This window comes from Lissotriton vulgaris, chromosome 2_1, assembly GCF_964263255.1.
Source record: "Lissotriton vulgaris chromosome 2_1, aLisVul1.2, whole genome shotgun sequence".
Classification (NCBI taxonomy): Eukaryota; Metazoa; Chordata; class Amphibia; order Caudata; family Salamandridae; genus Lissotriton; species Lissotriton vulgaris.
The window spans coordinates 819,152,565-819,173,587 of record NC_141687.1 but is presented as its reverse complement, the minus strand read 5'-3'; the positions used below and the strand labels follow the sequence as shown (position 1 = coordinate 819,173,587).

General features: G+C 45.8%; 1 protein-coding gene across 8 annotated transcripts in view; it reads left to right on the top strand.

The window, feature by feature from the left end:
- Positions 1-4,053: 4,053 nt before the first annotated feature.
- Positions 4,054-21,023, top strand: part of CWC22 (CWC22 spliceosome associated protein) — a 466,526-nt gene continuing 449,556 nt past the window's right edge. For 4 of the 8 annotated variants that reach the window (XM_086956220.1, XM_086956217.1, XM_086956216.1 and 1 more), the window contains exon 1: positions 4,054-4,195. The gene's annotated coding sequence lies outside the window, so the exon portion shown is untranslated. Of the gene's footprint in view, positions 4,196-5,982; positions 6,018-21,023 lie in introns of all 8 variants that reach the window. The other 4 variants (XM_086956215.1, XM_086956218.1, XM_086956214.1 and 1 more) reach the window with 4 other exon arrangements.

Sequence of the window (21,023 nt, the reverse complement as noted above, 5' to 3'; positions counted from 1 at the left end):
AATAAAATTATACTTTACATAATGTATACAGCAAATTGTCTTTTCAAAGTATCGGGGGTTCTAGGCCAGAGTCAAGTGGTTGAAGGTGGTTAACCAGCTTACAGCAGGGTTGTCCAGTCCTCACTTTTGTTTAACCCTGTGTGGATGGTATCAAATTGTATGATTGTCTTAACACCCCCCAAAGAGGCAGGGTCAAGAAACCGCAACGATGGGTCAACCCCCCAGGAGAACGCAAGACCAGGAACAATTTCTACCAGTGGTAAGCCAAATTGCCACCACTAGTTCCCCACTCACCAGTACAAGTACATCAGAACTAATACCAATTTTCAATCTATCCAGTCATCAATTGAATGATACCGAGACAGCCTTATTAAAGAAAGGTCTTTCCTTTGTACCCACCATTCGCCCTGACTTCATGGAGCTGCAAACTGAGCTTCTCAGGTTTTTCAGACTAATTCGCTTGAAAGCCTTTTTCCAACTACATCCTCCGCCAACCACCACTGTTAACACCCCGTTCCGACCACCCTCCACATTCCTCCCATCTGCGAGTATGATTCCTGCAGAGGTTAGAACCTTTGAAAAACTGGTACACAAAGATACTCGAGCTAGGGATCGAAACGTCGACCTTAGAGTAATTCATACATGTACTTATATGATACTATTGTGTGTATAAATTGTTTTACCTCTAACCCCCACTGATTCCCTGTCCTTATGCTCCTAATAACTGCCCAAAACGTATGCCCCTAAAGTCATTCAATGGGTATTATTAATTTTCTAACAATAACAGCTTTACCCAGCCCAAAATGTCCGCCTCCGTGTGCAATGAAGCCACCATGGCCTGCGGCGCCCCCTGTCACATGTCTTGTGACAAGCCAATCGCAGCGCACCCTCCCTAATCACATGATCGCTGTCCCAGCCAATACTCAGGGTGCTTCCCAAGCATACGGAAGGGTTCGACTGAGAGCAGCCCCAGTGACCGGCATCCTCGGAGAACTGCTGTCTCCCACGGGTAAGCTCGCCGAATCTCTGTTTTTAACCCGACCAGAACGCCCACGATCTGGAAATATGCCTGAATCTAACTTCCTTCTCATTTAACCCGCAGCGGACCAGTTATTTGCCTGGCCGCACTCCCTCACCCGGCTCCATTCCAAGACGCGCGAGGACAGCGCACCCGCCCTGAAGGCATCCGGTAATATAACGCGAACCGCCGGTACCTCCCATAACTCATTACTTTACCTCCGATTTAATTGTGCTCTCCCACGTTTCCCCATATAGGTTGGCCATTGTGTCGGGCTCCATTTAGATCTAGCAGACTGCACCTTCAGTAACTGCATCGGATCTATGCTATTCCTCACCAAACTATGGTAACTGCACCGTATTCGACACTCCATGAAACCATTAGCATAAATTAATTAAATTAATCCCTGCTTTTTCTCATCCGCTTAACAGCAAATAATTGCAGAGGTGCAGACGTCCCTAAACTGAATAAATCCAAGACTTGTGACTTCGCTAATATTCGACCTAACAAACCTAGAAGGTAATCCTTTTAACTCCCCACCGTGGCAATACCTTAAACGTGCTTGCACTCAGTAAGACTATGCAACTTTTTATTCCTAGATTGGGCTTTGCCATCCAACCTAAACCGGCGCTTCCACAGAATCCTAAACCAAACCGCATCCTGAAGTACGGTGCACCCACCAAGGTACCCAGGCTCATTGAACACTAAGTTTCCCTTTGCCTCTGAGTTCTAAGACCGGTATTAATACCAATTATTCTCAACAGAATCACGTGGGCGCGCGCCCCCCCAAAAAGGACCTTCCCAAGTGAAACCAATACTACCTCGGGCCACCAACCTGGTAGGTTCCCCAGGCCTACAATCGCCACAAGCCCCGATAATTCGCCCCCAAAGACTATTTTTCCACCAACACAAGCCTCACTCACTCACGGCTTACTTTAATTCCCCCAATCACCTTGACTCACAATTCCAAACTGTCCCATCACAAACACTTCACCCCATTACGGATGACCGCTCACAGAAAGTGCATGATTTTCAGAGGTCTCGCACGGAATACGCACGCCTCATGGCAACACCGACCACTGCGTTTCCGAATGCAAAGTCTGTTGTTACAATGTGAGCTCTGACTATACAAACAATGATTATGTATATCTTTGTTTTTCTTCCTTTTTCATTTTTCCTTTCAAAACAGGTGTTATAAATAATTAAGTTCAGGCAATATTAACTTCTTGTCCTGATGATGATCCTGTGATACTCGAGCTAGGGATCGAAACGTCGACCTTAGAGTAATTCATACATGTACTTATATGATACTATTGTGTGTATGAATGACTCCAGGATACACTGCTAATGTATATTTAATGCCAGTGACCTGCTAGCTCACTTTGTTTGCCTGATAACTTTCCTCACTTACCTTTACCCTCTTGCCTTCCTTTTCTCTGTATGGCACAGGACTGTGCCCCAATTTAACCCTTACTGCTTGGGTTAATTGTTGTATCTTTGAGATCATATACAATTGAACCAATAAATATTCCTTGGCCGGCTGGTCAAGGAATCTTAAACGATATAGAATTCCATTGTGATCTATATATATCATTTTTCTCCTTATTCTTGTATGCTCAGGACCACTTGTTGTTTTGATAAATACTTGCTACCCATGGTCCCGAGTGATTTAATGGGTTCCCCTTGTCCTCTTTGATGAAGCACCCACTTCCAAAGCAGCCCAGGATGGAGTGGGCCGTCTAGCCTTGCCCGCACCCCAAGGGAAGGGAGTAGGCAGTAGGGGCAGTGAAAGTACCGCCTGTAGGCCTCGGCCCGCAGCAGGGAACACTCCTGAATCGAACCCGTAGCCCCCGCCTCCACAGCGGCCCGTCGAAAAGCGGGCCGCCTAGGCATAGCTCGACCTCCACAGGGAGGGAGTAGACGGACGGGGGGTAAGCCTGTAGGCCTCAGCCCGTAGGCCACACTCACCGCACAACCAGTGTCCGGAAGAAAAGAGTGTCCCGAAGCTGCAGCGCGACGTCCGGAGCGGCAAAGAGGCCTACACAATGGCGCTGGGGAGTAAAGTACCCCCTGAGGCTCCTCCTAGCCGCCCCGGACGTGCGTCAGCGACCTGCCTACTTCCTACCGGGCGATGCCTGCCCTGGTGAGGAGTGGCTGGCCACATGAGTGGGCGGGGGCAGCCCTCTGCGACTAGGGGCCCGCCCCGCCCTCCTTATGGCCACTGCGTGGCCTCGGGCAAGCACAGATCCTTGGAGTAGGCACATTAGCTCCTTGGGCCACCAGTGTAATACATAACTGTTACCATACCACATGTCCCAGTAAGATAACGGTGTTCGGACAGTGTAGTGACACACACAGAAGAGTGTTTTACTGCTACTGCCTGTCTTCAGAGCAGCCTGTGACCGAAAAGGGGGCTCTCTGTAAGCTCGCTGACTCCTAGCAGTCACTGCAAACCACCCTGAGTGCTCGGGTGGCAGCTATATAAATATTCCATTGTCACCAGTTGAAACCGTAATACTCAGGTCCTAATGGAAGCAGATCCTTTGAAAGTCAGCAGTATGGTATTATATTTATATAGCTCTCCCTACTCTCTACACAAGTGTACCTCCCTGAACCCGCGGCGCCGGTATATAGTAGTGCAGCTGACTTGCTGTGGCTGCTATTAATAAATACAAATGATGCTTTCATCCTTCTGAGCTGCCAGTGCCCTCTGCCTTTAGTTTACTGTGTTGGAGAACTGTGCAGCCACCCGGCCACGCTGTCAGACTGTTAACGCTGCTCAAGCAGGAGTAGTGTTCGTCGCTGGATCTTGAAAGCGCATGCGTGCAATCACTCGCAAGAAGAGTGGGGAGCTTAAAAATACATGCCGCCAAGACATGGAGTTTCCACGCATGCGCATATTTATGCGCATGCGTGGAAACGCGGGGGGGGGGGGGGGGGGGGGGGGGGGGTGTAAAGACAGTTGGGGTGGGTCTATTGATAGTACACCGGCACAATAGCGGCTGGGCAATTTACTTCTGGGACGTCAGAGAGCTCTTCCGGGGCGGCGTAGCCATCTCTTCCGGGGCAGCTTGGAATGAAGCGCTTTACTCGTATATAGGAAAACACTATCATGATTCGGCAGACAGTGAAGCAGAGACAAGCAGGATTTTGATATCTTCTGACCGAAGACTTGAGGTGAGACCGTGTTCGATAACCCTTGCATGATTGGGGGAGAAGGGTTGTTGTGTTTTTACACCACCTGTTCACTATGGCTGAAGCAGCTGCTTCTCTAAACATTAGGAACAGGCACAAAACGGATGCCACACTTTTCAAACTAAGTGGGCACAATGAGACTACCTACATTTTAAAGTATTGCTATTTAAATAGGCTAGTGAAGCGTGTGTGAGTTTCTACAACTGGCACTCAAATTAGTGACTTCTGACAGGTCTTAGATTCACAAGGAACTATCCGGTTTTTACTTAGCTAATGGGAAGGTTCTTAGGGCAATTACATTCATTACACAAATTCAGCGCCCGCTCCTACTTTAATTCCCAACACCAATAATAAATAATGGGTGAAAGACGGTGGCAAACTAAACACCCTAAAAGTATTAGAGACAGGGCATACCTCCAAACTAACAGGGACCGGTCAGGTAGTATTTAAAAAGCACAGCGGTGCTAAAGGAAGAGAAGTCATAGGAAATACCTTCTTAGTTTCTAGCATACCTTGACTTCAGAGCAAATCGTTGTGTTTTGCAGTATGTGCTCATCGAGGGAGGAGTCTGTCATGTTACCTTAGTAGAGAAATTTATGTCATTATCGCTAAGGGTCTTACATTGGCGCTGGACTGTGCTGGCCAGTGGCTTCAATCCACTAAATTTAAATGGGTTTAGAACAATTCACGTGCTGCATTTACTAAACACTAATGTGTCCTGTATTGTGAAAAAACATCTGACTGTGGGGCCTTACAATGACATTTTTGTGAAAAAGTGTTTTGTAGTGCAATTTGTTCCACATATTTGTAATGATATAAGTACTACTTTAAGAATGTGTTGAGTCTTTTAGAGTGCGTATCTTCCCTATTGACATGGCATTCAGATTCTAATGAACTATGAGAAAAAGCAAGCATAATGTCTCCTCAAAATGTTACTTATTTAAAAGCCATATCTTAGTTGTTGTTTCATGATGATCTGATAGAGCTTATATGGAGTAAATCGAAGCTTCATAATGTTCGAGTGCCAAGTGTTGTAGACCTCTGTAACTCGATACACATTTATATCCATATCATATAATTTGATGCCAAATTAGATTTATTAACGCACTATGAAATATGCATGATGATACGCTGAGGTCTAGCTGAAGTGGTGCTCATCACCCATATAACACCATTAGGAATACAATGTTAGGGTTTGAAAACATAAATAGTACTAGGGCATGAAAAAATAATTTCATTGCATACTGTGGTTCAAGTACAAATTGTTCTGTACTTTCTGATGGAAATCTATATTAATGTCTTTTCTTTTACAATAGTCCTTCAAACCACTTTTATGCCGTTTCTAAATACTATAGTAAAAAGTCGTTATTGTTACCATATATCATGGTCCTCAATTTGTCAGTCTTAAAAAGATGAGTTATTCTTGTCTTAGAATAAAGACATTTGCATTACACCAGGAACTGTTTAGCTCACTGAGTCATGTCGCCGGCACTTTGGAGCAACATTCCTCATTGTATTGGGCCTTAACCATGCCTTAACCATGCCCTCAGATTACTACGGTGCAGAATGTTGCCTCAGAATAGTGTGTATTAGAAAAAGGTCCCTAATAATTATCTACTGAATAAGACATCTATAAGATCCTTTCAACACACCATCCTTGTTACTTGGAATGCTTTGAACTTTTACTTTAGTTTGGCACATTTTGTGAAAGGTTTGTTCAAAAAAGTATTTTTTTTATTGATAATATTCTTGTTTTGTTTTCTGTGTAGGCTGAGATTAAACAGCTAGCCTTTGCCCAGCAACGGTATGTAGTGCTATTTTTTTTAAAATTCTTTAAAACACCATAGGTTTTGTAACTAATATCACTGGTTTCAGTAGTAACCAGACCATTCGAAAAATTCCTGGTGTGGGGTGGAGTTTATCAGAAGTGTTCCTGTTTTAGTGAGTTTGAACTTTAAATCGGAAAGCGCCTTGAATCTCGTAAGTTCTTTAAACACTTGTGGTAGTCAGTACAGAGGGTCTGTCAAGGAGAGCACTATGTCATCGGCAAACATTGAGCTTGAAGACATCCTTGCTTGTGGATGACCCTTGTTTACCTTGTTCTTAATTGTGTCAGCAAGTGGTGTGAGGATGAAGCGAAGATAAGGGGTGAAAGAGGGCAGCCCTGTCTTGTGCCTCATCCTATGGAGCTACTGTGCCATTCACCCCTGTTCTGGCTGTATGACAATAGTAACTTTTCATGGCCCAATTCAAGTAGTGGGACCCGAGACCCAATTTCTGTAGTGTTCCCATCATGTACATTTAATCGAGGCTATCCAACATAATTTTTAGGGCTTGCGCCTGTGTTGCAGTGCGTAGCACTGCGAGAGCCCTTTTGTAAGGGGTTCTGAAAGCTGCTCACACGCTTGTGCGTGTGAGCAGGCTTTCGCCGGCTGCCATTGGGTTTAGCTTGTTTTTTTAATAAAAATATTGCACGCATTTGGGCAACGGGGGGAGCATGTCACGCCTTTGCTCCGCCTATTCCCACCGGTGGCCAGCACGCGCAGCAGCGTGCGTTCGCCTTGCTGCCACACTCCCTCACCCCTGCCCCTCTGTGGTGCGCGCGCACCACTACTTTCGAATCCCAGTCCTGCTCCTCTGTGGTGCGCGCGCACCACTGGTTTATCTTTAGTTTGCACGTATTCTGAATGCTGACCTTCATGCAGCCACTTGTTAAAAAATATATTACTTAGTAACAAATGCATATATAAAGACATTTTTGCAGCCACTTTCTGCATGTTCATGACCCTATCTGCAGAGCAAACAGCCTGATGAGGGCGGATAGGGATGCACTGTATTACTTTTGTAGAATAGATGTTCAAGGCACCTCGTTGATGGGGGTTTTGCTAGAGTGCTTCTGTGAATGCAGCTGGAGGATGCTTTTTAACCTCTAAGGCGCAGGAATCAGTCTTCGCTAGCAGCCCAGAACATGACTCTTGATACTGGTGGAGGCTGTCAATTACCAGCGAGGACACTGCTATCAAGTGCGGGTGAGATGGAACTGTAACAGCTGCTCCTCATTTCCATACTGCAAGGAACGTGTGTCCAGGGATTGAGGGGGCGTGAATGACTGGAATGGGTTCAACACCTTCATACCGCAACTTTCATTCCGCATACCATCAGTCCGCATACCATTATAACGAAAGTACCATCAGTCCGCAAAATTTTAAAACGCATGCCATTATATCTTATATGCTTTTACCACGCATGCTTTTACAACGAAATTCGTTGTAAAAGCATGAATGGTAAAAGCATATGTTTTTAATATTTAAGTGTAAGGTAAGTATATGGTTTTAGTTTGGGGTGTTGGGGTATATGTTTTAGGGGTTCAAGAGTATTTTAAGGGTGTGTTTGGGGGTGTTGGGGTATATGTTTTAGGGGTACAGGGGTATTTTTAGGGTTCAGGGATAGGTTTGGGGTACAGGGGTATTTTTAGGGTTTAGGGAAAGGTTTGGGTTTTGGGGTACAGGGGTTTTTTAAGGGACCAGAGATAGTTTTGGGTTTTGGGGTACAGGGTTTTTTTAAGGGACCAGGGATAGTTTTGGGTTTTGGGGTACAGGGGTATTTTTAGGGTTCAGGGATAGGTTTGGGTTTTGGGGCACAGGGGTATTTTTAGGGTTCAGGGCTAGGTTTTGGGGTACACGGGTATTTTTAGGATTCAGGGCTAGGTTTGGGGTACAGGGGTATTTTTAGGGTGCAGGGCTGTTTGGGTTTTGGGGTACAGGGGTATTTTTAGGGTTCAGGGCTAGGCTTGGGTTTTGGGGTACAGGGGTATTTTAGGGTTCAGGGGTTGGTTTGGGTTTTGGGGTACAGGGGTATTTTTAGGGTTCAGAGGTGGGATTGGGTTTTGGGGTACAGGGGTATTTTTAGGGTTCAGGGCTAGGTTTGGGGGTACAGGGTGTATTTTTAGAGTCAGGATGAGTTATTGTTTAAGGGTGCTGGGATATTATAAGGAGTAAGGGTGGGTTATGATTTTGGGGTGCAAGGGTATTTAAAGGGACCAGGGTTGGATATTTTTTTTAGGGTTTACAGGGTATTTAAAAAAAAATACCGTGTTCATAACAATGTCCAGGGCCCAATAATTGGAAACAAGGGAATGAGAGCAGAATGCCTCCCGGCATGCTGTGAGAAGGGCATGCTGGGATTTGTAGTTTGCCGACGCTGCTACATTATCCTGAGTGACTCTGTTCCGCCCTACCAGGACAACTACCAATGGTAGAACATATGGGAGTACTTACAGAGCAGTGACATTGAACTTTGTTTGGTAGCAGGCATCTGAGGAAGTCATTTAAGACGAAACGTGTCATGCCTAAGCTTCTTTGATATTAATTCACCTACCTGGATCCCCGCTGTGTCCCTCTGATTCTTTCTTCGGCTTGCATATATATATATATATATATATATGTGTTAAATATATATATTTAAACAAATATAATTATAAATAATTCAATTTAAATGAAAAAAAAGTTTATTTTTAAATTAAGTTAAATATATTTGTATGTATATATATATTTATTATATATAATATAATATATATATATATATATATATATATATATATATATAAAAATAAATAATGTACTTTTACAAAGTATATGCCTTCACCACTTTTGCGTTGTGATGGCATGCGTGGTAAAGGCATATGGGGAGTAAATGTTTGCGGGATCATGGTATTTCGTTGTATTGCTCTTGCGTTATAAAAAATGCGGACTAATGGTATGCGGGATATTATCCCGCGGAATAACGTCATATATTCGACTGGAATGTGCTTAAGAAAATGCTCTTATTATAACCATGGCAGTATGTAGGACTGAACCTGTGACCTTTCGATGATGAACATTATCATTCATGATTCATACACTAAGCGCAGTAACCTACTGGGCTGTGAGACTAGCTGCAAAGATGCGCTCAAGCGCATGCTGACGCTTAATGTTTGTTGTATTAATTTCACTGAGATTTTTTTTTAAACGTAAACGTTGCCAACACTCATTTGTGCACGGAAACATCATCTAAATCGTGCTATTCCTAACCATCATTGTTTTTTTTGTTGTTGCTAAAATTCGGATTCCTTTTTAACATTTTGCTCAATAATGAGATTTGAGTTATAAAACCTATGCAAATATATTAAAAAGGAATCCACTGTTTGTATGGACGTGGTTTACATATCTGAAACGTTAGCAGCGAGGGCAGCCAGCTAGATAGAGCAGATGGTGGCAGCGGACCGCCACCTGTAGCCTTTAGTTCGAGATGCCGCCATTGGCACCCTTTACCCTGGCTCTGGTACCCCTGCGACCAGAGATGGATTGTCTGGCCGAGGAAGGCCTTTCACCTTATGTAATTCAAAAGCCAGGAATCCCTCCCCAGAGAAGGAGGGGTCTCACGCGCCTCCATCCCACTGCAGGCACCGTCGGCTCCAAAGAATTAGTAGGAAGGGAGAAAAACCCCAAAAATATTCAGCAAACACTAAGGGCAGCAGGGCAAGGCCGTCAATGTGTCAACAACACCAGCAATGCTCAACCATCTTCCCTGTACAGTTTCTGGGTTAGTTCAACTCATTTAACGAATTAAAAAAACAGGGAAGGATCATGTTACACTTTTTAACTAATCTTTTTGTCCTCCACTCTTCCAGTTTATTTACGTGCTTGCTCCGTTCTTTGCTCTGTTGTAATCGGTACTGCCCCGCGTTCTTGGCACAATTTAAAACTCCCATTTCCAGTGAACTGTGAATATCCAAGGAACATTACATTTGAGATAATCATACCCAGCTCTAACTGGAATGGCAGAATGACTATTATTATTATTATTATTATATTTAAGTGTGGCTTTGACCAACTTAAGCTCTGCTTGAGCTCATAGTAGGGCCACAAATGACAAGCCACGTATGCCTTCTGGTCAGTTCCCTTCGGTCACTGGTCGCCCCTTTGAGGTAGCGCACTGCACAGGTCCATCCAGTACAGCCCGAGGCAGAAGCAACAGCACACAGGTAACTGCAGGACTTGGGAACTGTGAGAGAACGAGTCTCAGACCGAACTTAAGACTGAGTGAGTACCTTCCAAGTGTGGTACCTAACAAATGATGAAGTCATACTAAAATGTTAGGCATAACTACACCTTGGTAGTGATTATCGAATGCTGCTTCTATGCCTAGTAAGTGGCACAATAAGATATAACAAGCATTTGCAATGCAATAGGACTTGCATTTACGCAGGGATGTGGAATTCCTATAGCCAGACACCCAGGACATATTGTTTGGGGTCATGGGCAACAAGTTTTCATGTGTATTTTGTCCTTGGGACAAGTATACCCACCCCTGCAGCGCAAACCCTTTAGCTGCCAGTTTGTAGTTCCATGTTATGGATCAGGGAAGGGCACAGTCTGCCGGTAAGGTCATCTTTTTGTTCATATGTTTGTGCTGTTCAAACTTGTATTTATGGTTCATTAATTGAAAACCTTTATTATTAGGGTGAGCTTTCAGAGTAAATATTGTAAGCACTAACTGCACTACTGACAGTTCTTCCAGTATAAAAACGTGCTCACACGTTTTTAAGGTTTAGCAATATTGGGCTATGTATAATCCTCCCAGGATGCTCTCTGATTTGATGCAAATATTTGAAGAAGCTTGTAAGCAAGATTGATAATACTTTGATTTCAAAATAAAATGTTCATTTAAAAAAAATGAAAGCGGGAAAAAAAACATTTTGCTAAACTACTGTAAAATGTCTGGTACGATTTCTTTGCAGCATCATTTAGTAACATGTTTTTCATGCATGCTAGTATTTCCCAAAAATATTCATAATGGAGTATCAGTGTAACCAGTTCCAATAAGATTATGGGAAACAAAATAAACAAGCATTGGCAAAGCCAGTAGATCTGAAATTGGTGGGCAGCTTTGTCAATGTGTGACTTGTTTTGGCATGGTTTTTGTATACCTTTATTGGTATGGGAGCTGCCCGGCCCTCACCATTATAGCAAACATTGGCAAAAGCAAAAATTGTTTTTGGTCTAAAAAAAGCACACACTGCCACAGTAGTTACTCGCACTGAACAAAATTACTTTGTGTGCCGATATGCACCATCTGAAAAAGCAGAATTCTGTCCCTCAGTGACGCCCGCCAATACAGAGAGGGAGACAGACTTTTAATAAACGCAAAAGGTCATAGTCAACACCAGACCAAATTAGGGGCCTAATTATTAAAGAAAGTCTCAAAAGGGCACCCTTGGTATATGTCCTTGCATTAAGTGCAGCTATATGGCTTTCGTGAATTCCCAAAAATTTACAGAATTAGATCAAGAAATAGTACTCCTAGAACATTTTTGTGAACTGCATTTTAGCATGAGCAAATATTCATGTGTGGATTTGCTCATGTGAAAATCTAAGTGTTTGAAGTTCACTTTCCCTCAAACCACTTTTTCCCAACTCTGGAAGAAGGTTTACATCTGTCATTGTCAGGAGTAAATTTTCAACATTTGTCAGTATGGGAAAAGATTAGAGAGGGGTTGTTGAAAACCCTTAAAACATGCACGTTAGTAGGTTTGCACAGACTCCAAATGGCTTTCTTATCCTGGAACTATTGCTTACCACTACCTTCAGCCCCGGTATGTAGATCTGCGGAAATATGGCAACATAAGGGGACTGCAAGTATTCAAACACTACTATGGTAGGAGCCCTGGCATAATCAAGAGAGACTATATCAGAGCTCTTATATAATGCCGTAATTTGTCGCTGCACTACATGGAACCAAAGGGATGTGTGGATTTTGTTACAGGACAAGTAGATTTATGAAGCAACGTGCCCCATGGACAAGTAGATATTTTATTAAATTCCACACCCCTGATTTACGCCAGTTTGAGCTATTGGCATTGTAATGACAATGCCTTTAATTTTGTTTTGGTTTTTGAAAACATTAATAAAACGCAGTGTTATTTACAATGCCGATAGCTTAAACTTGTGTAAAGCCGAGACCTATTGCTTTGCAAATGCTTGTTGTGTTTTCTTTGTGCATTCTCTATGATGTGGCGCACTTTTTTCATATTATTACAGTACTGGCTCCCTGGTGAAAAGCCCACTTGGTCAATATCTATTATGTCAGAGAAGTAGTGGCCCAGCCTCTATTCCAGAATACCCGTAAGGAGATCTGATCAATGTTTAGAAGAGATAGGTCGGAACAATGCCCATGATGTTGGATCTTTGCTTGGTTTATGTGTAAATACCACTGCTACCTCGCAGTTTGTGGACAGGAGTTTGGTAGAGATGGCAAATTACCTTTGCTATGTCTCGATAATCTCGGACCTTTTCTTCCTCTTTATTGTTTACTTTATGGATCCTCTATTTATTGACCTTAGTTTGCAACCACGCAGCTAGGATTTTTCCTGCTTTATTAGCTAATTAGTAGTAGCATTTCTTTCTGTGGAGTAAGGCGTATTCTGTCTTGTTCAAGGATTTAAGGTATGCTCTGTTGGTACAAACCTCTCCCAGTTCTTATATGATGGGGTCTGCTTATGTAGATGAAACACCTGTTTAAATGCGGATTCTAGTTCTGTTTTTTTAGGTCTCGACTGGCGTGCACTGCGCAGCAGTGTCGCGCAGCTCGAGAAATTTTGTTTTAACAGTAGTGGGGTTGAACCCGCCTCTCTTCCATTGGCTAGCTCCATAAATGGAGGCTAGCCATTGGAAGAGAATAATGCCAATCATTGTGGGAGCAGATTCGTGGGTGTTTCTGTGTTTTTTAGCCTCGCCCCCTTTTTACCGTCATGGGGCGGTGGGCGTTTGTGGGTGTTGTCTTATTTTTTTTTTCTCACTATGTTTGCGGCTGCCATTTTTTTCATGAAGCTGGGGCGGGCGGGTTATTTCCGCGCTGCTCCCTTCCCTTTGCCCTTTCTTCCTCTCCCTCCTCTCATCCTTTCTCTTCTCTTCCTCCATCCTCGTCCCTTCTCTCCTTCTCCTGGTCTCGTTCCTTCCCTCTATTGCCCTCCCCGCGGTCTCTCTTCCCCCACCCCTCCTCCCCTGCTCGCGCCCAGCCTCCTCACTTCTCTCCCTGCTTCACGTGGTGAAGATGTCTCGGCTCTTGCTCTGCTCCCGCCTCCCCCTGCTGGGTTCCGGCGACGGTGAGTACCTGGGGGCGACCTATCAGATCCTCGCCTAGCTGCTGCCGAGCGTGCGCGCGGGAGTGCAGGGTGTAACGATCTCGTTGGATTGACTTGAGCTGCTGGTCTTTTGTGTTTTTCTGTGTGTTTTGACTGGGACAGTGATGAAAAGGAGGCAGGATCATGCCGCAGTCACCAGCCGCCGAAGCCCCGCGGGACATGAGAGCTTCAGCCCTCTGGACAAGGACTGCCGCCTGAACCATAACCTGTGGCTGGCTAGCAGCACCAAGGGGGCCCCGGAGCGCCACCATTCCGAGGGCGTGGGAGTCCTGAAGAGGTTCACCAGGTGAGCGAAGGGGGCGGAGGATCATGCTGCCTGGTAGGGGACGCCGTCTGCCGGGGGCACCGGGAGGCTCTTTGTACCAAGGCATAATGGAGTGTCATTACTGTTCTCGATTTGACGAGCCATGACCGTGGAAATTACTCTCCCCGAAAATGATGCAGATATTGAAAACAATGTGGACTTCTTGATTTTAATAACTGATGTAAAACGAATAGGTAATGTTATTCTTTCTGTGCTGTGGCATTTCTTAAGTAGCGTTCAAACCTGGGCCTGTGGTGTTCCTGGATCCAAAGCACAGTGGTATGCAGTAGTGTACGAGGTTGTGTTTCCTCCACTATAGTTGTATGCCGTCTTCTTCCCAGGTCAGTGGTATTTGTCCCTCGCAGTTACAATTGCAGCCTCTCTCGTGTAGTCAGGACATAATGTTTCTACTTCTGAGGTTTCATTTAGCTATTTAAGGTATTCTGGAAGTTGTTTTTGTTTGAGTGGCAGGCCGGATACCAATGGTTTGTTCAGAATAGCCAAGCACTGGAAACATGGCTGTGCTTGCTTCCACGCCGCCTGGCTGTGCTTGCTCCCCGCCCCCTGGTTCCCCTGCCCCCTGGCTGTGCTTGTCTCTATTTGCTCACAGGAAAAAAACTGAATATTTTGCTACTTAAATAATAGGTCGAATTGGTATTTAACCGATTGATACTCATTTTATCAAGCTAAAAAGAGAGACAAGGGGAGTCAATCTGCCGGTATTTGAACACGTGACATGAATAGACTTGGAAGATCGAGCTATTTTGTTGGGGTTTCCTGCAGTTTTGTTTTTGCCCACGCACCAAATATAACATAAAAACATGGAAACATAATTTAACCCCCTCTGATGACTATAAGCTACAACCTTTCTACCCATTCACCAGCTACCCTTAAAACCACAGATTCCACCTGGTCTCCAAATTTACCAAGAACTTTGTTCCCTGTGTGTGTGTGTGGGGGGGGGGGGGGGGGGGCTCGGTGTGTGTGTAGAGGGCTCTGTATGTGTGTGTTCGTTTTTTCTGGCTCCTGTTCCCTGTGTGGCGGGCTCTGTGTGTGTGTGTGTGGGGGGGCTCTGTGTGTGTGTGTGGGGGGGCTCTGTGTGTGGGGGGGCTCTGTGTGTGGGGGGGCTCTGTGTGTGGGGGGCTCTGTGTGTGGGGGCCTCTCTGTGTGTGTGGCTCTGTGTGTGGGGGGGGGCTCTGTGTGTGGGGGGGGCTCTTTGTGTGTGTGTGGGGGGGCTGTGTGTGGGGGGGGGTCTGTGTGTGACAGTGTGTGTGTGACAGTGTGTGTGTGACATTGTGTGTGGCATTGTGTGGGGGGCTCTGTGTGTGTGTGTGTGTGGCTCTGTGTGTGTGTGTGTGTGTGGCTCTGTGTGTGTGTGTTGGTGTGTGTGTGCAAATGCAATAGGTCTCGCATTTGCGAGAGATTAAGCTATTGACATTGTAAATAGTTCAAGTTCAAGAATTTGTATAGCGCACTACTCACCCAGAGGGTCTCAAGGCGCTTGAGGGAGGGGAGGTACTTTACTTATCGAATATCAAAGTTTTTAGTTGTTTTCTGAAGGAGAGGTGGTTCTGTGTAAGGCGGAGGTGGATGGGGAGAGAATTCCAGGTCTTGGCCGCTAAGTAGGAGAAGGATCTTCCCCCCATGGTGGATCTTTGGATGTGTGGAATTGCGGCGAGGGCTTGATTGGACGATCGTAGTTGGCGGGAGGGGGTGTAAAAGGACAGGCGCGTGTTGAGGTATTCGGGTCCTAGGTCGTAGAGGGCTTTGTGTGCGTGGGTGAGGAGACGGAACGTTATTCTTTTGTTGACGGGGAGCCAGTGGAGGTCTTTCAGGTGACCGGAAATGTGAGCTTGGCAGGGGATGTCTAGGATGAGTCTGGCTGAGGCGTTTTGGATGCGTTGGAGTTTTTCTGTATTTTGGCTGTGGTTCCGGCGTAAAGGGTGTTTCCGTAGTCCAGTCGGCTTGTGACCAGGGCATGGGTGACCATCTTTCCTGTTTCCGTGGGGATCCAATGGAAGATTTTTTTGAGCATACGTAGGATGTTGAAGCATGATGATGAGACGGCGTTGACTTGTCTGGTCATCGAGAGGGAGGAGTCCAGGATGAATCCCAGTTTACGTGCATGGTCCGTTGGTATGGGTGCGTTTCCCAGGGCCGGTGGCCACCATGAGTCACCCCAGGCGGAGGGGGGTGATCCTAAGATGAGGACTTTCGTTTTGTCCGAGTTCAGTTTTAAACGGCTGTTCTTCATCCACTCTGCTACTTCTTTCATCCCTTCATGTAGGTTGGTTTTGGCGGTGTTTGGGTCTTTGGTGAGGGAGAGTATCAGCTGGGTGTCGTCTGCGTAGGACACGATGTTGAGGTTGTGTTGGCGCGCGATGGGTGCGAGGGGACTCATGTATACGTTGAAGAGGGTGGGACTGAGTGATGATCCTTGTGGTACGCTGCAGATGACTTCGGTGGCCTTTGATTTGAAAGGGGGAGGCGGACTCTCTGGGTTCTTCCGGCGAGGAACGAGATGATCCAGTCCAATGCTTTTTCTTGTATTTCGATGTTGCTGAGGCGTTGTATAAGGGTGCTATGACAGACTGTCGAAGGCTGCAGAGAGGTCAAGTAGGCTGAGGGCAGCTGTTTCTCCGTTGTCCAGTAGAGTTCGAATGTCGTCTGTTGCTGCGATGAGGGCGGTCTCGGTGCTGTGTTTGGCTCCGACTGTGAAGGGTCGAGGGATTTGTTGGATTCGAGGAAGGCGGCGAGCTGACTGTTGACGGCTTTCTCAATGACTTTGGCAGGGAATGGGAGGAGTGAAATGGGGCTGTAGTTCTTAAGTTCAGTGGGGTCTGCTGTGGGTTTCTTCAGGAGGGCGCTGAGTTCGGCATGCTTCCAGCTTTCCGGGAAGGTAGCGGAGTTGAGGGAGCAGTTGATGACGTCTCGGAGATGGAGTGCGATAATGGAGTCTGCTTTGTTGAAAATGTGATGGGGACATGGGTCGGTTGGCGATCCTGAGTGGATGGAGTTCATCAGGCGGATGGTGTCTTCAGTGGTGAGTGGGTTCCAGGCGCAAAGGTTGTTGGAGGGGGGTTTTAGTTCGGAGGTGGGTGGGGTGGACTGGTCTCCGGACTGGTCTCCAAAGCTGTTATGTATGTCAGCGATTTTGTTGTGGAAGAACGAGGCTAGGGAGTCGCCGAGGTCTTGGGAGGGAGTGATGTCGTTGGTGCCGGCGGTGGGGTTAGTAAACTCTGTGACAATGTTGAATAGCTCCTTGCTGTTGTGGGCGTTGTTGTCGAGTCGATCCTTGAATGCTGATTTCTTGGTGGATCGGATCAGTTGGTGGTGTTTGCGGTGGCGTTCTTGAAGGTAGCTAGGTTGTCAGTGGTTGGGTTTTTTCGCCAGGCTTTCCCGAGGGTGCGACAGATCTTCTTGGATTTCTTAAGGTCATCATTGAACCAGGGGGCTTTTTTGCTACTTTGCTTGATTTGATGGTTTTTCGAGGGTGCTAATTCGTCAGCGCTGTGGGTGATCCATTGTGTGAGGTTGGTGGCTGCTTCGTTTGGGTCCGATGATTTGGTGGAGGGTTTTGGTGAAGCGATTTGAAGAGCTGGTCGGTGGTGATTTTGTTCCAGTTTCTGCGGGGAATTGGTTGTGGGTGGTTGTGGGTCGTAGTCTTTTTGTAGTAGAAGTGAACGCAGCTGTGGTCCGTCCAATGGACAGCTGTGGTGTGATTGAAGGAGATGTGCTTGCTGGAGGTGAAGATTGGGTCGAGCGTGTGTCCGGCATAGTGGGTGTGGGTGTCAACAAGTTGTTTGAGTCCGAGATTGGCGACGTTGTCCAGAAGGGTGGTGGTGTTGCTGTCGTTGTTCTTTTCCAGGTGGAAGTTGAGGTCTCCCAGTAGAATGTAGTCCTCGGAGGGGAGGGCGTGTGGGCTGATGAAGTCAGTGATGTCTTCGCTGAATTGTGTGCGGGGTCCTGGTGGCCTGTAGATTAGGGTGCCTCTGAGTGTGGTCTTGGGGTCGGTGTGGATCTGGAAGTGAAGGTGTTCGGCGGCTGCGAGGTTATCGTCGGAACTGGTTGTGATGCGGATGGTGTTCTTATGGACGATGGTGATGCCTCCTCCTGTTTGGTTGATGCGGTCCTTTCGGATGACCTTGTAGCCGTCCGGGACGGCTATGGCGATGTCGGGTGCTGATGAGGCGTTCATCCAGGTTTCTGTAAGAAAGACGACGTCCGGCGATGTGGTGTCGAGTAGGTTCCAAAGTTCAATGGCGTGTCTGTGGACCGAGCGGGTGTTGAGCAGGATGCACTTCAGGTGGTTAGTGTCGGAGCTCTGTTTGGAGTTTGTGGAGTTGGTGTGGGACCTGATGCAGTCGAACTTGCAGGAGTGGTAGGTGAAGGGTCCATGGGTGTGTCCTGGGGCGGCTTGGTAGCAGTCTGGGCGACGGCCGGTGTTGAGTGCTGAGAGGGTTGCGGCGTCGTACGTTATGCGGGTGGAGTGGATTTTGCGGGGGCCAGGGGGTTGGGCGCGGACGGGCGCGGACGGGCGTAGACGGGCTTACCTTTGGCGCGCATGGGGCGCGTCCGCTGCGCGCAAGAGCATCTGTCATAAGTGGATAGTGGAGGGGGGCGGAGCGAGGGAGGGGCAGCTGGGAGGCGGGAGCGGGGTGGAGAGCCTGGCTGGGAGTCACAACAACAAAATGGCAGCAAAGCAAAAGTGAAACAGGACGCGATTGGCATAAGCAGGGATATCGCAATGATGTGGGCAGAGGCACCGGCACAATCAGGCCCTAAATCAATTAATAAGCAAAGCGACCTTTGAGCTAAAGCGCTACGATAACAAACAAAGTGCTACGATTACCAATAGTCACAAATGGAGCAGTGAGAGCAGAGCACAATCGGGCACAAAATCAATTAGCAAGCAAAGCAACCTTTGAGCTAAAGCGCTACGATTACAAACAAAGCGCTGCGATTACAAACAGAGCAGTGAGAGCAGAGCAAAATAGCAGAGCAGGTATTGCCAGCAGGGACTGGTAAAGCGCTACGATACCAAGTCAATGTTGTCATTTACAATGCCAATAGCTCTAACTTTGGCAAAGGCGAGACCGTTGCATTGTAAATGCTTGTTTTATTTAGACGTCTGCGCTTGTATCTGGCAGCCAATCGTATAAACATGCCCATAAGAGGATCCCAGAGAGTGGCAGACGAAATATCAGAGACAATATTTTCCTTTACAAATCTGTCCATTTCCTCTTCTATGTCGGCTCTCTTGACAGGGTAATTCAACAGGTTTTTATTGAGTTTCAAAAACATCTGTCTGTGGGAGGTTGCTGGTAGGTCTGGAGCCACTACTAGAGGGGTGTGGTCAGATAGGACAAACAGCCCTAACTTAATCTCTTTCATGACATTTATCAACCTATGCCCAGGAGGAAGCAGTCTAGGCATGCATATGAGTTATGTGCGGAGGAATAAAAGGTGTAGTCCCTCTGATAATCATGTAACCCCCTCTGTGCATTTCTTAGCCCTCATTTCCCTCCACCAACCCTTAAATTGTGATGTTCATGCTCCTATATTGTCACTTCTGTGTACTAAGTTGACCATCACAATGTTCATATCCCGTCCGATTAGCAGGCTCCCATAAGCATGTTGGAAGGCTCCAGAGTTGCAGGTCTGGAGGAAATCTTTTGTGTTTGGAGAATACAGATGGACTCTTGTGCAGTACTGGTAATCTATTTTAAAGACAACCCCAGTGTCCAGCAATTGGTGTTGGAGTGTTCTGCTACTAATGCCCTGTCAAATGGTCAACTACAAAGAATGGCTACCCATCTTGTTTTGACTGAGCCAAAAGTTGTGTGTAAAAATTTCTGGATTTCGAATTTTTACTGTTCTTAGTAGATGCTCTTTAATACTTTGTGGTATATTTCTCACGAGAGATCCCTGCAAACAAACTGGTACAGAGTAAACTCCATAGAGAACACAGTGTCAATAGTACTCACTTTTCTACGTATATCCACTTCTTTTCTCAGTGTAGGTTCAGTGACTGTCATGGGGTTTTATACTGGTAAAGGCTGTCCGTAGTAGGACATTAGTTATGTGACAGGGCTTCATAATCTGGATAAACGTGTTTTCCTTAAAGTTGTATACACATTGAACTCAGTGTGCAGGATAGGTTACCCTTTCATCTGTGGTTCATAGTCAACTTGAACGTGGCTACCCATGAAGTGTATGGTATAGTGTAAATGTTGAACATAACTGGGTTGTATGTATGATAGCAGTAATAATGCTTCATACTAGTCGGTTTTATTTTGCACTGACTTTCATAGCTCTTGCATACCTGTTTATCTGCTTCGGAATGTCGGTGGCCCCCGGCCATCTAGCGTCACGGTGGGCGTGTGCTGAGGACGGCCGGGGGCTGTCCGAACTGCGCACGCGTGGAATTCTCCCGCATGGCGGGGGAATTCCGGCCAAAGTGAAGCTGATATAGAGCAATGTGAACAAAAGAAGCTTGGATGATGTCATCAGTGATGTCCTCAATGAAGTCATTTTGAGATGTCATATATGGTGTCATAAAACATGTCAAGGGCGTTGTCATAAGCAGTGCATGGTGGAGGCCCAAGTCATAGTTAGCTCCATTCAGTTCCAAAAGTTCATGTTGTCACTGATAAATTCACCTTACTATAATGTTACTATAACCTTTTTGTTTTTGTGTGTGTGTGTGTGTATATATATATTATCCTGCAAGGCTGCAGCTTCAAAAATGCTTAGATTAGCCAGGCTTTTAAACCAATTGAAATCCAACGGACTGTCCTATTGACTGTTTTTATAGGGCATGCACCAATCAGTCAGAGTTTCTTGGGTCTAGCACCAGCAAACAAGTAAAATATGATTTCATGCAAAAATAAAGACTGTGAACTGGAGAAATTGGCCACATTTTGTGGAGATTAATAAAGCGTACAGTTAGAAAGATGAATATCCATATGGCTTACACCTTTTTAGTTTTACAAAGATTCCGAAAAAGAATTAGAGCTGAAATTTCTGCTCTAATCAATATTGCCATGCATGAGCATTTGGCATACTAATCTGGGACTCCGTCTACTAAGCATGTCCTAAAAAGGAAAAGTTAACTCTAAAACTAAAATTATATACAACCAGTCTCATTTGTATTTTTCTAGTTGTTTGTCTAAATTCTGGCAGGTAATTTTAGCAAAGTTACTCCTAAGTCCTAATGCCATTAGTCTGATCTGCTACCGTGAAAAGGTATGACAAAGGTAGTAGGGTTGAGTTATTTATAGGGCCAAACTTCTTCAAGTATTTAAGGATGGGCTGTTACTCCG